Raw genomic sequence first — 16,683 nt, 5'->3', positions numbered from 1 at the left:
CCCTAGGTCTTTCATCTCTTCAACCCCAGGCCTCAGGGACTCTCCCGTGTCTCCCACTTACTCTCCAGCCATCCCCAGGTTTCTGCGGGAGTCAGCCCCATGCACCCAGGAGTCCCCCAGAGACTCACAGGTTTCGGGAGATTGTGAGCGGTCCCCCGTCCCTGACGCCTCAGGATTCATGCCCGCCTCACCCAGCTTCTCCCTCTCCCCTCCCAGAAACTCAGACCCAAGGGTCAGCTCCCCACCAGGGATGTGGAAGTACTCTACATCATCCCGCAGGGCTTCACCACTCTCACATCCATCATCAACAGAATTTCACAACGTTACATTTCCCTTTCCTAACCAAGCAGGACAATCACTCATGTCATTGTGCTCTCCCGTGTCCTCCTCCGGAGATTCTTCACAGTCACCTCATTCATCAATAATATACCATATGTTCCTACTGCCATCATCCAGCAGCTCACCCCCAGCCGTCAATGACTCTCCTGTCTGTCCCAGCTACTCTCCAACTACGCCCAGATTTCAGCGGGAGTCGGTCTCCCACACCCCAGAAGCACCTACAAACTCACAGACTTCAGTGAGATCCTCGCCAGTCTCTCTCACGTCTTCACCCCCAGCCCTTACGGACCCTCCTGTCTCTCTCAACTACTATCCAACCACGCCCACATTTCAGCAGGAGTCAGTTCCAGCAACCCAGGGATCACCAGCAAGCTCACCACTTTCACTGAGTTACTCCCCAGTCTCTAGCACGTCTTTATCCCCAACCCTCAGGGACTCTCCTGTCTGTCCCAGCTACTCTCCAACCACGCCCACATTTCAGCGAGAGTCAGTTGCAGGCACCCAGAAATCACCACCAAACTCACCAATTTCACTGCGTTACTCCCCAGTCTCTCTCATGTCCTCACCATCCCTCAGGGACTCTCCTGTCTGTCCCAGCTACTCTCCAACCACGCCCACATTGCAGCGGGAGTCACTTCCAGGCACCCCGGAATCACCACCAAACTCACCAATTTCACTGCGTTACTCCCCAGTCTCTCTCATGTCTTCACCATCCCTCAGGGACTCTCCTGCCTGTCCCAGCTACTCTCCAACCACGCCCACATTTCAGCGGGAGTCACTTCCAGGCACCCCGGAATCACCACCAAACTCACCAATTTCACTCAATTACTCCCCAGTCTCCCTCATGTCTTCACCAGCCCTCAGGGACTCTCCTGTGGGTCCCAACTACTCTCGAACCACGCCCACATTTCAGCGGGAGTCAGTTCCAGGCACCCCGGAATCACCACCAAACTCACCAGTTTCACTCAATTACTCTCCAGTCTCTCTCATGTCTTCAGCAGCCCTCAGGGACTCTCCTGCCTGTCCCAGCTACTCTCCAGCCACGCCCAGATGTCAGCTGGAGTCAGTTCCAGGCACCCCGGAGTCACCACCAAACTCACCAGTTTCACTGAGTTACTCCCCGGTCTCTCTCATGTCTTCACCCCCAGCCCTCAGGGACTCTCCTGTGTGTCCCCGCTACTCTCCAACCACGCCCAGATTTCAGCGGGAGTCAGTTCCAGGCACCCAGGGATCACCTACAAACTCACCAGTTTCACTGAGTTACTCCCCGGTCTCTCTCATGTCTTCACCCCCAGCCCCCTGGGACTCCCCTGTCTGTCCCAGCTACTCTCCTGCCACGCCCAGATTCCAGCGGGAGTCAGCCTCCTGCATTCCGGAGTCACCTACAGACTCACAGACCTCACTGAGATCCTCCCTGGTCTCTCTCAGGTCTTTGCCCTCAGCCCACAGGGACTCTTGTGTCTCTTTCAGCTACTCTCAAAAGTTCTCTGGATTCCAGCTGGAGTCGGTTCCAGGCACCCAGGACACAACACCAAACCCACCAATTTCACTGACTTACTCCCCATTCTCGCTCATGTTGTCACCTCCAGCCCTCAGGGACTCTTCTGTCTCTCTCAGCTACTCTCCAACCATCTCCCGATTTCACCTGGAGTCAGCTTCCCACACCCAGGAATCACCTGCAGACTCACGGACCTTACTGCATCCCTCCCCCATTTCCTTCACCTCTTCACTCCCAGCCCTCAGGGACTCTCCTGCGTCTCCCAGCTTCTCTCCAGCCTTCCCCAGATTTCTGCCGCAGTCAGCCCCAGGCACCCAGGAGAACCCTAGACACTCACAGGCCTCACGAGACTATCTCCCTATGACCTGTATCTATACAGGGATGGCTCCCACCTATCCCTCAGTGACCCCAAACCCATCTCCACTTACACTCAGACACTCCCAGGGCCTGACAGCTACTCCCCGCTATTGTCCTTCAGTTCGAAGCCCTGGCCAATCTACTAGCCAACACGACGCAGTTACCTGGCCATTTCTCCACATTTCTGGTGCGGGCCCCACACCCAGCCGCAGAAGAGCCTCTCCTGCATTCCGTCCTCACACACAGGCCTGTCCATCTACTTGCTACTGTCACACTCTTGCCAGCAGAAGAGGCCCCTGTATTGGCCGATATCACCACCCAGGCTATCCTCACCCCACAGCTGTGCAGCGGGACCCTCCTGCTGGCCCACCTGGCTGCCAGAGCCCATGCGGACACGAACCTCCAGCATGTCGGCGTCCCTGCGGGCGACACTACCGGTGACATGGCTAGCATGACCCTCCTCCCTGGCAGTGACGCTGTTGATGTGAGCCCCACTTGCCGATCTGTCATTTGTACATAAGGCCGTTTCCCCTTTTCTCTCTCTCTTCCATTCACAGGGCTATACATTCTCTCTGTTTCTGCCTCCGTTTCAGATATTTACTCACCTTTTTCTCCTTCACTATGTCTGCCGTGGTCTCGATGAGAGTGTGCCACATAAGATTCCCCCATTAAAAGTCATGAATTGAGTGGCTTTTACTGTATTTCTGGTTGTGCACATTCCATTTTAATTCGCAATCCATTTTAGAACAGTTTATCACCACCGACCAGAGAAAAACCCTGTAAACATTGGTCACTCCTCATTCTCTCTCAAACCCTCTCCCTGACCCTCAGCCCTAGGTAACAACTACATAGAGCGATCAACCCCATATCCATAGATTTCCATATTGTGGGCATTTCATATCAACACAATTGCACAATATGTGAGCTTTTGTGACTGACTTTACACTTAGCACAATATTTTCAAGATTCATCCACATTCTAGCCATACCCACAGTGGGAAACCATTTTCTTTCTTTTTGTTTTCAGTAACACCGGGTGTTTTCTCCTTCCTTCCTTCTCTCCTTCCTTCCTTCCTTCTCTCCTTCCTTCCTTCCTTCCTTCCTTCCTTCCTTCCTTCCTTCCTTCCTTCCTTCCTTCCTCCTATTTCTCTCTTACACCTTCTGCCCTCTCTGCTTCATAGGCCTTAGCTGCATCCTACATTCTGCGTTTTTCTTGGGAAATCCTCGGCAGTTTCCGGAAAATTGTGTTATTGTTACTATTTACCGCTGTCTCTCATTCATGATTCTCCATCAGTTGTAAACCTCTATTGCTTTTTCCCAAGTCACTAAGTATATTTTAATTAGGTACGCCTGTTTTTCTTTATACAGCCATTTCTGGAGTACAGGGTCACATACTCAAAAACACTGTGTAACTCAAAATCTCATCTGATATCCCAATATACCCATCACAAAGTTGAAAAGTCATAAATCAAACCATCATAAGTCACGGTTTGTCCGTGGATATGGGCTTCATCAATTCCATTGTATTCAATAATGCTGTACACCATTAACAGTGGCAGACTGTTGGGGAGTGGATTTTGATAGCATTTTAAAAAACAGTTATTAGAGGGATACTTTAACCTGACTGAATATCTGATCTAATTGTATTAGCACGGTGAATGATTATGTGAAATGTTTTGAGACAGAGTAGTACATTTGTGAATGAAATTTTATGGCTTTTTTCACTTAGTAGGAACCTTTGTGTGCGGAAAGCTGAGAAAATGACTTTCTGCTGTAGAGTCTGGCATTCATTGTAGATTAAAGCTTATTTTTCTGCGAATAAATCTTATTCAATAAAATACTATTTTTAAAAATAAAAAAAAAGACACTTGTGATGTGAAGTCATTATCCTCAGCAAAGTAATCCGGAAAGGAAAACCAAACACCATATTCTCACTTATCATGGGAGCTGAAAAATGAGATCACATGGACACAGGAAGGGGAACAACACACACTGGGGCCTGTCGGGAGGCAGAGCATTAGGAAAAACAGCTAATGCATGCCGGGCTTAATAACTAGGTGATGGGTTGACAGGTGCAGCAAACCACCATGGCACACGTTTACCTTTGTAACAAATCTGCACATCCTGCACATATACCCCAGAACTTAGAAACGAAACGAAACGGAAACACAATAACAAAAGGCTAGCGGCAAACTGAAGTTTCAAACTCAGAATGTGACGGACCCACTTTGGTTCAAATCATGGTTCTCAACCCAGGTGCCATAAGGTCAGGATAAAGAATTTGGTTACATATTGTAAATAAGACGTACAACAAATGACTAGAAAAGTTATTCTCAACATATGTGTGTCTTCTAATTCAAGGATGACGCTATCTACCGGGACACAGCATTAGATTCCAAAGGGCTCAGTCCCGCAAGACTGGCCTCCCACTCTATTAACAATGGGAAGCCCAGCGTTGTTTTACCTCTGCTTCTTAGCAACTGGCTATAAATCGGGTTTCCACCACTCGCAGTTTTAGTCGCATTAATTTGCTGGAAGAGTTCACAGCACGCAGGGAAACACTTACATTTACCATTTTATTATAGCGGATGTTGCCAAAAATTCAGAGAAAAGACTCTGGGCCCGGCATGTGGGGAGGGGCGCACTACCTTCCAGGGAGTGTTATCCAGAAGCCCTCTAAACCCAGTCCTTTCGGGTTTTTATGGAGACCTCATTCTATAGGCATGATGGGTTAAAGCATAGGCTATTGGTGAGCAACTCAACCTGAGGCTCTCAACCCTCCCTGGAAATTGGGGTTGAGGCTTTGCCATTCTCAGTCTGAGTAAAGGAATTTACATGAACGGAATTTTAAAAGAGATTAGCATAGCTGGAAACTTAATTAGGTGATTGAATTATCCGGAGCCACACCTTGATGTTCCTAACCCGAGCACCCTCATCCAACGAATGCTCCACCCAACTGGCTCCCAAGTCTCTACGTGGTTCCAGAGCAAAGGAATGTTTATACAAGGCATATCTCCACGTTTTCTTCAAAGTCTTTTCGCTTCCACGGGTAATTCTTAAACTGCCATGCATCAGGGTCAGGGGGAGGGCTTGTTACAACACAGACCTGTGGATCTCCGGGGTTTGAGGGTTGCAAGGACGCTGCTGGTGTCAAAACCACAAGGTGAGAACCACAGAACCACTAGTTGGTTTTCAGTGTTTCAGTGCATTTAATTCATAATATATTTGGCCAAGAAAACTTGTAAGTTCTTAGATTGTCCCAAATGTGGCGCATGAAATCAAATCAGGAGAAGAGTTTCCTAGGAGGTGTAGCCTGGGAAAGTTGGGGGTGACTGATGGAAAGGAGGAGCGAAGCTCCGCCCTTTCCGCTGCTAGGCTGCGCCCGAGGCTATTTAAACCCACCCTAGTGGGCCTGTACTCAGATCTTCGCAGAGCGGAGCAGCGGCCGGAGCGTTTTGCGGGCTCTGCGTGGACTTGGAGCTTACAGCGTCTTGCGACTTGGAAGCGGATTCAGAGGACAGGACAGAACACTTGGGTAAGTGTATCTCGGTCTGTCTGTCTGTCTGTCTGTCTGTCTCATTGGTTGGTTTATTTCCATTTTCTTGAGGAGCACATACCTCACAACACACACACACACACACACACACACACACACGCACACACACACACACACACACACACTCGTTCATTCGGCGGGTTAGAAAATTGGTAGGGGTCCCTGGGAGCTACAGGTTTCCTAGTCATGTCTGCACCTAAGAACAGTAGGTTCTTGTCTGGCTCTTCTTATGAACGGTCCCCCAGCCCGGACTCCCCAAGATCCACGCTAGCCTCACCCAGCTTCTCCCTCTCCCCTCTCAGAAACTCAGACTTAAGAGGACGCTCCTCACCAGGGATCCGGAGCTACCATTCACCATCCCCTAGGGCTTCACCACACTCACCTCTGTCATCACCACAATCCCACAAGCTCCCATTTCCCTTTCCTCACCGTGATGGGCAATCAATGAAGCCTTTGGGCTCTCCCGTGTCCTCCTCTGGGCATTCTTTAGAGTCACCAGGTTCATCAATAATATACCACATGTTCTTACTGCCATCACCCAGCAGCTCACAACCAGCTCTCGGGGAGACTCTTGTGTCTCCCAGCTACTCTCCAAACAACCCCAGATTGCAGCTGGAGTCAGCCCCCCACACCCAGGAATCACCTACAAACTCACGGGCCTCACGGTGCTCCTCCCCTAGGTCTTTCATCTCTTCAACCCCAGGCCTCAGGGACTCTCCCGTGTCTCCCACTTACTCTCCAGCCATCCCCAGGTTTCTGCGGGAGTCAGCCCCATGCACCCAGGAGTCCCCCAGAGACTCACAGGTTTCGGGAGATTGTGAGCGGTCCCCCGTCCCTGACGCCTCAGGATTCATGCCCGCCTCACCCAGCTTCTCCCTCTCCCCTCCCAGAAACTCAGACCCAAGGGTCAGCTCCCCACCAGGGATGTGGAAGTACTCTACATCATCCCGCAGGGCTTCACCACTCTCACATCCATCATCAACAGAATTTCACAACGTTACATTTCCCTTTCCTAACCAAGCAGGACAATCACTCATGTCATTGTGCTCTCCCGTGTCCTCCTCCGGAGATTCTTCACAGTCACCTCATTCATCAATAATATACCATATGTTCCTACTGCCATCATCCAGCAGCTCACCCCCAGCCGTCAATGACTCTCCTGTCTGTCCCAGCTACTCTCCAACTACGCCCAGATTTCAGCGGGAGTCGGTCTCCCACACCCCAGAAGCACCTACAAACTCACAGACTTCAGTGAGATCCTCGCCAGTCTCTCTCACGTCTTCACCCCCAGCCCTTACGGACCCTCCTGTCTCTCTCAACTACTATCCAACCACGCCCACATTTCAGCAGGAGTCAGTTCCAGCAACCCAGGGATCACCAGCAAGCTCACCACTTTCACTGAGTTACTCCCCAGTCTCTAGCACGTCTTTATCCCCAACCTTCAGGGACTCTCCTGTCTGTCCCAGCTACTCTCCAACCACGCCCACATTTCAGCGAGAGTCAGTTGCAGGCACCCAGAAATCACCACCAAACTCACCAATTTCACTGCGTTACTCCCCAGTCTCTCTCATGTCTTCACCATCCCTCAGGGACTCTCCTGTCTGTCCCAGCTACTCTCCAACCACGCCCACATTGCAGCGAGAGTCGGTTGCAGGCACCCAGAAATCACCACCAAACTCACCAATTTCACTGCGTTACTCCCCAGTCTCTCTCATGTCTTCACCATCCCTCAGGGACTCTCCTGCCTGTCCCAGCTACTCTCCAACCACGCCCACATTTCAGCGGGAGTCACTTCCAGGCACCCCGGAATCACCACCAAACTCACCAATTTCACTCAATTACTCCCCAGTCTCCCTCATGTCTTCACCAGCCCTCAGGGACTCTCCTGTGGGTCCCAACTACTCTCGAACCACGCCCACATTTCAGCGGGAGTCAGTTCCAGGCACCCCGGAATCACCACCAAACTCACCAGTTTCACTCAATTACTCTCCAGTCTCTCTCATGTCTTCAGCAGCCCTCAGGGACTCTCCTGCCTGTCCCAGCTACTCTCCAGCCACGCCCAGATGTCAGCTGGAGTCAGTTCCAGGCACCCCGGAGTCACCACCAAACTCACCAGTTTCACTGAGTTACTCCCCGGTCTCTCTCATGTCTTCACCCCCAGCCCTCAGGGACTCTCCTGTGTGTCCCCGCTACTCTCCAACCACGCCCAGATTTCAGCGGGAGTCAGTTCCAGGCACCCAGGGATCACCTACAAACTCACCAGTTTCACTGAGTTACTCCCCGGTCTCTCTCATGTCTTCACCCCCAGCCCCCTGGGACTCCCCTGTCTGTCCCAGCTACTCTCCTGCCACGCCCAGATTCCAGCGGGAGTCAGCCTCCTGCATTCCGGAGTCACCTACAGACTCACAGACCTCACTGAGATCCTCCCTGGTCTCTCTCAGGTCTTTGCCCTCAGCCCACAGGGACTCTTGTGTCTCTTTCAGCTACTCTCAAAAGTTCTCTAGATTCCAGCTGGAGTCGGCTCCAGGCACCCAGGACACAACACCAAACTCACCAATTTCACTGACTTACTCCCCATTCTCGCTCATGTTGTCACCTCCAGCCCTCAGGGACTCTTCTGTCTCCCTCAGCTACTCTCCAAACATCTCCCGATTTCACCTGGAGTCAGCTTCCCACACCCAGGAATCACCTGCAGACTCACGGACCTTACTGCATCCCTCCCCCATTTCCTTCACCTCTTCACTCCCAGCCCTCAGGGACTCTCCTGCGTCTCCCAGCTTCTCTCCAGCCTTCCCCAGATTTCTGCCGCAGTCAGCCCCAGGCACCCAGGAGAACCCTAGACACTCACAGGCCTCAAGAGACTATCTCCCTATGACCTGTATCTATACAGGGATGGCTCCCACCTATCCCTCAGTGACCCCAAACCCATCTCCACTTACACTCAGACACTCCCAGGGCCTGACAGCTACTCCCCGCTATTGTCCTTCAGTTCGAAGCCCTGACCAATCTACTAGCCAACATGACGCAGTTACCTGGCCATTTCTCCACATTTCTGGTGCGGGCCCCACACCCAGCCGCAGAAGAGCCTCTCCTGCATTCCGTCCTCACACACAGGCCTGTCCATCTACTTGCTACTGTCACACTCTTGCCAGCAGAAGAGGCCCCTGTATTGGCCGATATCACCACCCAGGCTATCCTCACCCCACAGCTGTGCAGCCGGAACCTACTGCTGGCCCACCTGGCTGCCAGAGCCCATGCGGACACGAACCTCCAGCATGTCGGCGTCCCTGCGGGCGACACTACCGGTGACATGGCTAGCATGACCCTCCTCCCTGGCAGTGACGCTGCTGATGTGAGCCCCACTTGCAGATCTGTCATTTGTACATAAGGCCGTTTCCCCTTTTCTCTCTGTCTTCCATTCACAGGGCTGTACATTCTCTCTGTTTCTGCCTCCGTTTCAGATATTTACTCACCTTTTTCTCTTTCACTATGTCTGCCGTGGTCTCGATGAGAGTGTGCCACATAAGATTCCCCCATTAAAAGTCATGAATTGAGTGGCTTTTACTGTATTTCTGGTTGTGCACATTCCATTTTAATTCGCAATCCATTTTAGAACAGTTTATCACCACCGACCAGAGAAAAACCCTGTAAACATTGGTCACTCCTCATTCTCTCTCAAACCCTCTCCCTGACCCTCAGCCCTAGGTAACAACTACATAGAGCGATCAACCCCATATGCATAGATTTCCATATTGTGGGCATTTCATATCAACACAATTGCACAATATGTGAGCTTTTGTGACTGACTTTACACTTAGCACAATATTTTCAAGATTCATCCACATTCTAGCCATACCCACAGTGGGAAACCATTTTCTTTCTTTTTGCTTTTAGTAATACCCGGTGTTTTCTCCTTCCTTCCTTCTGTCCTTCCTTCCTTCCTTTCTTCCATCCTTCCTTCCTTCCTTCCTTCCTTCCTTCCTTCCTTCCTTCCTTCTTTTCTTCCTTCCTCCTATTTCTCTCTTACACCTTCTGCCTTCTCTGCTTCATAGGCCTTAGCTGCATCCTACATTCTGCGTTTTTTTGGGGAAATCCTCGGCAGTTTCCGGAAAATTGTGTAATTGTTACTATTTACCACTGTCTCTCATTCATGATTCTCCATCAGTTGTAAACCTCTATTGGTTTTTCCCAAGTCACTAAGTATATTTTAATTAGGTACGCCTGTTTTTCTTTATACAGCCATTTCTGGAATATAGGGTCACATACTCCAAAACACTGTGTAACTCCAAAACGCATCTAATATCCCAGTATACCCATCACAAAGTTGAAAAATGATAAATCAAACCATCATAAGTCACGGTTTGTCCGTGGATATGGGCTTCATCAATTCCATTGTATTCAATAATGCTGTACACCATTAACAGTGGCAGACTGATGGGGAGTGGATATGGATAGCATTTCAAAAAACAGTTATTAGAGGGATACTTTAACCTGACTGAATATCTGATCTAATTGTTTTAGCACGGTGAATGATTATGTGAAATGTTTTGAGACAGAGTAGTACATTTGTGAATGAAATTTTATGGCTTTTTTCACTTAGTAGGAACCTTTGTGTGCGGAAAGCTGAGAAAATTGCTTTCTGCTGTAGAGTCTGGCATTCATTGTAGATTAAAGCTTATTTTTCTGCGAATAAATCTTATTCAATAAAATACTAATTTTTAAAATAAAAAAAAACACTTGTGGTGTGAAGTCATTATCCTCAGCAAAGTAATCCGGAAAAGAAAACCAAACACCATATTCTCACTTATGATGGGAGCTGAAAAATGAGATCACATGGACACAGGAACGGGAACAACACACACTGGGGCCTGTCGGGAGGCAGAGCATTAGGAAAAACAGCTAATGCATGCCGGGCTTAATACCTAGGTGATGGGTTGACAGGTGCAGCAAACCACCATGGCACACGTTTACCTTTGTAACAAATCTGCACATCCTGCACATATACCCCAGAACTTAGAAACGAAACGAAACGAAAAAGCAATAACAAAAGGCTAGCGGCAAACTAAAGTTTCAAACTCAGAATGTGACGGACCCACTTTGGTTCAAATCATGGTTCTCAACCCAGGTGCCATAAGGTCAGGATAAAGAATTTGGTTACATATTGTAAATAAGACATACAGCAAATGACTAGAAAAGTTATTCTCGACATATCTGTGTCTTCTAACTCAATGATGACGCTCTCTACCGGGACACAGCATTAGATTCCAAAGGGCTCAGTCCCGCAAGACTGCCCTCCCACTCTAATAACAAGGGGAAGCCCAGCGTTGTTTCACCTCTGCTTCTTAGCAACTGGCTATAAATCGGGTTTCCACCACTCGCAGTTTTAGTTGCATTAATTTGCTGGAAGAGTTCACAGCACGCAGGGAAACACTTACATTTACCATTTTATTATAGCGGATGTTGCCAAAAATTCAGAAAAAGACTTTGGGCCCGGCATGTGGGGAGGGGCGCACTACCTTCCTGGAAGTGTTATCCAGAAGCCCTCTAAACCCAGTCCTTTCGGGTTTTTATGGAGACCTCGTTCTATAGGCATGATGGGTTAAACCATAGGCTATTGGTGAGCAACTCAACCTGAGGCTCTCAACCCTCCCTTGGAATTGGGGTTGAGGCTTTGCCATTCTCAGTCTGAGAAAAGAATTTACATGAACGGAATTTTAAAAGAGATTAGCATAGCTGGAAACTTAATTAGGTGATTGAATTATCCGGAGCCACACCTTGATGTTCCTAACCCGAGCACCCTCATCCAACGAATGCTCCACCCAACTGGCTCCCAAGTCTCTACGTGGTTCCAGAGCAAAGGAATGTTTATACACGGCATATCTCCACGTTTTCTTCAAAGTCTTTTGGCTTCCACGGGTAATTCTTAAACTGCCATGCATCAGGGTCATGGGGAGGGCTTGTTACAACACAGATCTGTGGATCTCCGGGGTTTGAGGGTTGCAAGGACGCTGCTGGTGTCAAAACCACAATGTGAGAACCACAGAACCACTAGTTGGTTTTCAGTGTTTCAGTGCATTTAATTCATAATATATTTGGCTAAGAAAACTTGTAAGTTCTTAGATGGTCCCAAATGTGGCGCATGAAATCAAATCAGGAGAAGAGTTTCCTAGGAGGTGTAGCCTGGGAAAGTTGGGGGTGACTGATGGAAACGAGGAGCGAAGCTCCGCCCTTTCCGCTGCTAGGCTGCGCCCGAGGCTATTTAACCCCACCCTGGCGGGCCTGTACTCAGATCTTCGCAGAGCGGAGCAGCGGCCGGAGCGTTTTGCGGGCTCTGCGTGGACTTGGAGCTTACAGCGTCTTGCGACTTGGAGGCGGATTCAGAGGACAGGACAGAACTCTTGGGTAAGTGTATCTCGGTCTGTCTGTCTGTCCGTCTGTCTGTCTGTCTCATTGGTTGGTTTCTTTCCATTTTCTTGAGGAGCACATACCTCACAACACACACACACGCAGACACACACACACACACACACACACACACACACACACACTCGTTCATTCTGCGGGTTAGAAAATTGGTAGGCGTCCCTGGGAGCTACAGGTTTCCTAGTCATGTCTGCACCTAAGAACAGTAGGGTCTTGTCTGGCTCTTCTTATGAACGGTCGCCCAGCCCGGACTCCCCAAGATCCATGCTAGCCTCACCCAGCTTCTCCCTCTCCCCTCTCGGAAACTCAGACTTAAGAGGAAGCTCCTCACCAGGGATCCGGAGCTACCATTCACCATCCACTGGGGCTTCACCACACTCACCTCTGTCATCGCCAGAATCCCACAAGCTCCCATTTCCCTTTCCTCACCATGATGGGCAATCAATGAAGCCTTTGGGCTCTCCCGTGTCCTCCTCTGGGGATTCTTTTGAGTCACCACTTTCATCAATAATATACCACATGTTCTTACTGCCATCACCCAGCAGCTCACAACCAGCTCTCGGGGAGACTCCTGTGTCTCCCAGCTACTCTCCAAACAACCCCAGATTTCAGCTGGAGTCAGCCCCCCACACCCAGGAATCACCTACAAACTCACGGGTCTCACGGTGCTCCTCCCCTATGTCTTTCATCTCTTCAACCCCAGGCCTCAGGGACTCTCCCGTGTCTCCCACTTACTCTCCAGCCATCCCCAGGTTTCTGCGGGAGTCAGCCCCATGTACCCAGGGGTTCCCCAGAGACTCACAGGTTTCGGGATATTGTGAGCGGTCCCCCATCCCTGACGCCTCAGGATTCATGCCCGCCTCACCCAGCTTCTCCCTCTCCCCTCCCAGAAACTCAGACCCAAGGGGCATCTCCTCACCAGGGATGTGGATGTACTCTACATCATCCCGCAAGGCTTCACCACTCTCACATCCATCATCAACAGAGTTTCACAACGTTACATTTCCCTTTCCTAAGCAAGCAGGACAATCACACATGTCATTGTGCTCTGCCGTGTCCTCCTCCGGAGATTCTTCACAGTCACCTCATTCGTCAATAATATACCATATGTTCCTACTGCCATCATCCAGCAGCTCACCCCCAGCAGTCAATGACTCTCCTGTCTGTCCCAGCTACTCTCCAACTACGCCCAGATTTCTGCGGGAGTCGGTCTCCCACACCCCAGAAGCACCTACAAACTCACAGACTTCAGTGAGATCCTCGCCAGTCTCTCTCACGTCTTCACCCCCAGCCCTTACGGACCCTCCTGTCTCTCTCAACTACTATCCAACCACGCCCACATTTCAGCGGGAGTCAGTTCCAGGAACCCAGGGATCACCACCAAGCTCACCACTTTCACTGAGTTACTCCCCAGTCTCTAGCACGTCTTTATCCCCAACGCTCAGGGACTCTCCTGTCTGTCCCAGGTACTCTCCAACCACGCCCACATTTCAGCGGGAGTCACTTGCAGGCATGCAGAAATCACCACCAAACTCACCAATTTCACTGCGTTACTCCCCAGTCTCTCTCATGTCTTCACCATCCCTCAGGGACTCTCCTGCCTGTCCCAGCTACTCTGCATCCACGCCCACATTTCAGCGGGAGTCAGTTCCAGGAACCCCGGAATCACCACCAAACTCACCAATTTCACTCAATTACTCCCCAATCTCCCTCATGTCTTCACCAGCCCTCAGGGACTCTCCTGTGGGTCCCAACTACTCTCAAACCACGCCCACATTTCAGTGGGAGTCAGTTCCAGGCAACCCGGAATCACCACCAAACTCACCAGTTTCACTCAATTACTCTCCAGTCTCTCTCATGTCTTCACCAGCCCTCAGGGACTCTCCTCTCTGTCCCAGCTACTCTCCAACCACGCCCAGATGTCAGCAGGAGTCAGTTCCAGGCACCCCGGAGACACCACCAAACTCACCAGTTTCACTGAGTTACTCCCCGGTCTCACTCATGTCTTCACCCCCAGCCCTCAGGGACTCTCCAGTGTGTCTCCGCTACTCTCCAACCACGCCCAGATTTCAGCGGGAGTCAGCCTCCTACACTCCGGAGTCACCTACAGACTCACAGACTTCACTGAGATCCTCCCTGGTCTCTCTCACGTCTTTGGCCTCAGCCCACAGGGACTCTTGTGTCTCTTTCAGCTACTCTCAAAACTTCTCTAGATTCCAGCTGGAGTCGGTTCTAGGCACCCAGGACACACCACCAAACTCACCAATTTCACTGACTTACTCCCCATTCTCGCTCATGTTGTCAACCCCATCCCTCAGGGACTCTTCTGTCTCTCTCAGCTACTCTCCAACCATCTCCCGATTTCACCTGAAGTCAGCTTCCCACACCCAGGAATCACCTGCAGACTCACGGACCTTACTGCATCCCTCCCCCTTTTCTTTCACCTCTTCACACCCAGCCTTCAGGGACTCTCCTGTGTCTCCCAGCTTCTCTCCAGCCTTCCCCAGATTTCTGCCGCAGTCAGCCCCAGGCACCCAGGAGAACCCTAGACACTCACAGGCCTCACGAGACTATCTCCCTATGACCTGTATCTATACAGGGATGGCTCCCACCTATCCCTCAGTGACCCCAAACCCATCTCCACTGACACTCAGACACTCCCAGGGCCTGACAGCTACTCCCCGTTATTGTCCTTCAGTTCGAAGCCCTGGCCAATCTACTAGCCAACATGACGCAGTTACCTGGCCATTTCTCCACATTTCTGGTGCGGGCCCCACACCCAGCCGCAGAAGAGCCTCTCCTGCATTCCGTCCTCACACACAGGCCTGTCCATCTACTTGCTACTGTCACACTCTTGCCAGCAGAAGAGGCCCCTGTCTTGGCCGATATCACCACCCAGGCTATCCTCACCCCACAGCTGTGCAGCGGGACCCTCCGTCTGGCCCACAAGGCTGCCAGAGCCCATGCTGACACGAACCTCCACCATGTCGGCATCCCTGTGGGCGACACTACCGGTGACATGGCTAGCATGACCCTCCTACCTGCCAGTGACATTTTTGTTGTGCGCCCCCAGTGTCAGTTCTGTGATTTTTAAGTAGGGCCATTTTCCCTTTTCTCTCTTTCTTCCAATCACAGGGCTTTTCTTTCTCTCTGTTTCTGTCTCCATTTCAGATATTTACTCACCCTTTTTCTCTTTTTCACTATGTCTCCCGTGGTCTTAATGAGAGTGCATCACATAAGATTCCCTTATTAAAAGTAATGAATTGAGTGGCTTTTCGTATAGTTGTTGTTGTGCACATTCAATTTTAATTCACAATCCATTTTAGAACATTTTATCTCCCCCTACCAGAGAAAAACCCTGTAAGCATTAATCATTCCTCATTCTGTCTCAAACCCTCTCTCCGATGCTCAGCCCTAGGTAACAACCGCGTAGAGCGCTCAAATCTTTCTCCATAGATTTGCATGATCTGGACATTGCCTATAAACAGAATTTTACAATATGTGAGCTTTTATGACTGACTTTGCACTTAGCACAAAATTTTCAAGGTTCTTCCACATTGTAGCATTATCCAGAGTGAGAAACCATTTTTTTTGTTTGTTTTAGTAACACCAGGTGTTTTCTCCTGCCTTCCTTCTTTCCTTCCTCCCATTTCTCTCCTACTCTTTCTGCCTTCTCTCTTTTATATTCCTTGGGTGCATCCTACATTCTGTGTTGTTTTGGGAAGTCCTAGACAGTTGCAGGAAAATTGTGTTATTGTTTTTATTTACCGGTATCTCTCTTTCATGTTTCTCCATCAATTGTAAACATCTGTTGGTTTCTCCCAAGTCACTAAGTATATTGTAATTAGTTACACCTGTTTTTCTTTATATAGCTGTTTCTGGAGTGTAGGGTTACATACTGATAAACCCAGTGTCAGTCAAAAACGCATCTAATATCCCAATAAACCCATAGTAGTGTTGAAAAATCATAAATCAAACCATCATAAGTCAGGCTTTGTCCGTGGTTATGGGTTTCATCTATTCCGTTGTACTCAATAATGCTGTACACCTTTAAAAATGGCAAACTGTTAAAGAAGTGATAATACTAGCATTTTAAGATTCGGTTGTTACAGGGATTCCACATAATATTTTGTCATTTATATGAGGGGGGATGAGGACTGAAAGTTCATCTTGGGTGTTGTAACAGATTCATGGGCACACATTTTAAAGCGATTGGTCCTCAGTTCTCCAGGTTAAGAAACTCCAATTCATTGATTTCCCAGGGTAATGAGAAAATGCCGTGAGTGATATATAACATCCACCACATTCACTGGAAATGCTCTCCTGGATCAAAAACTGATCTGGTCATTGAATTATGATGGGGAACTCATAAGAATTCCATGGAGAAAGTGATATTCAAGTTGGGTCATGAATTCTGAGTAAAAGTTTAAAAACAAAGGGGAGGATAGCCTTACAGACAGAACAATTGCAGCAAAGTCAGAGACTAGTAGAAATGGAAGACCGGGCTGGAA

Source organism: Pongo pygmaeus, chromosome 17 (assembly GCF_028885625.2).
Source record: "Pongo pygmaeus isolate AG05252 chromosome 17, NHGRI_mPonPyg2-v2.0_pri, whole genome shotgun sequence".
NCBI classification, from domain to species: Eukaryota; Metazoa; Chordata; class Mammalia; order Primates; family Hominidae; genus Pongo; species Pongo pygmaeus.
Note: the sequence above shows the minus strand (reverse complement) of the source record.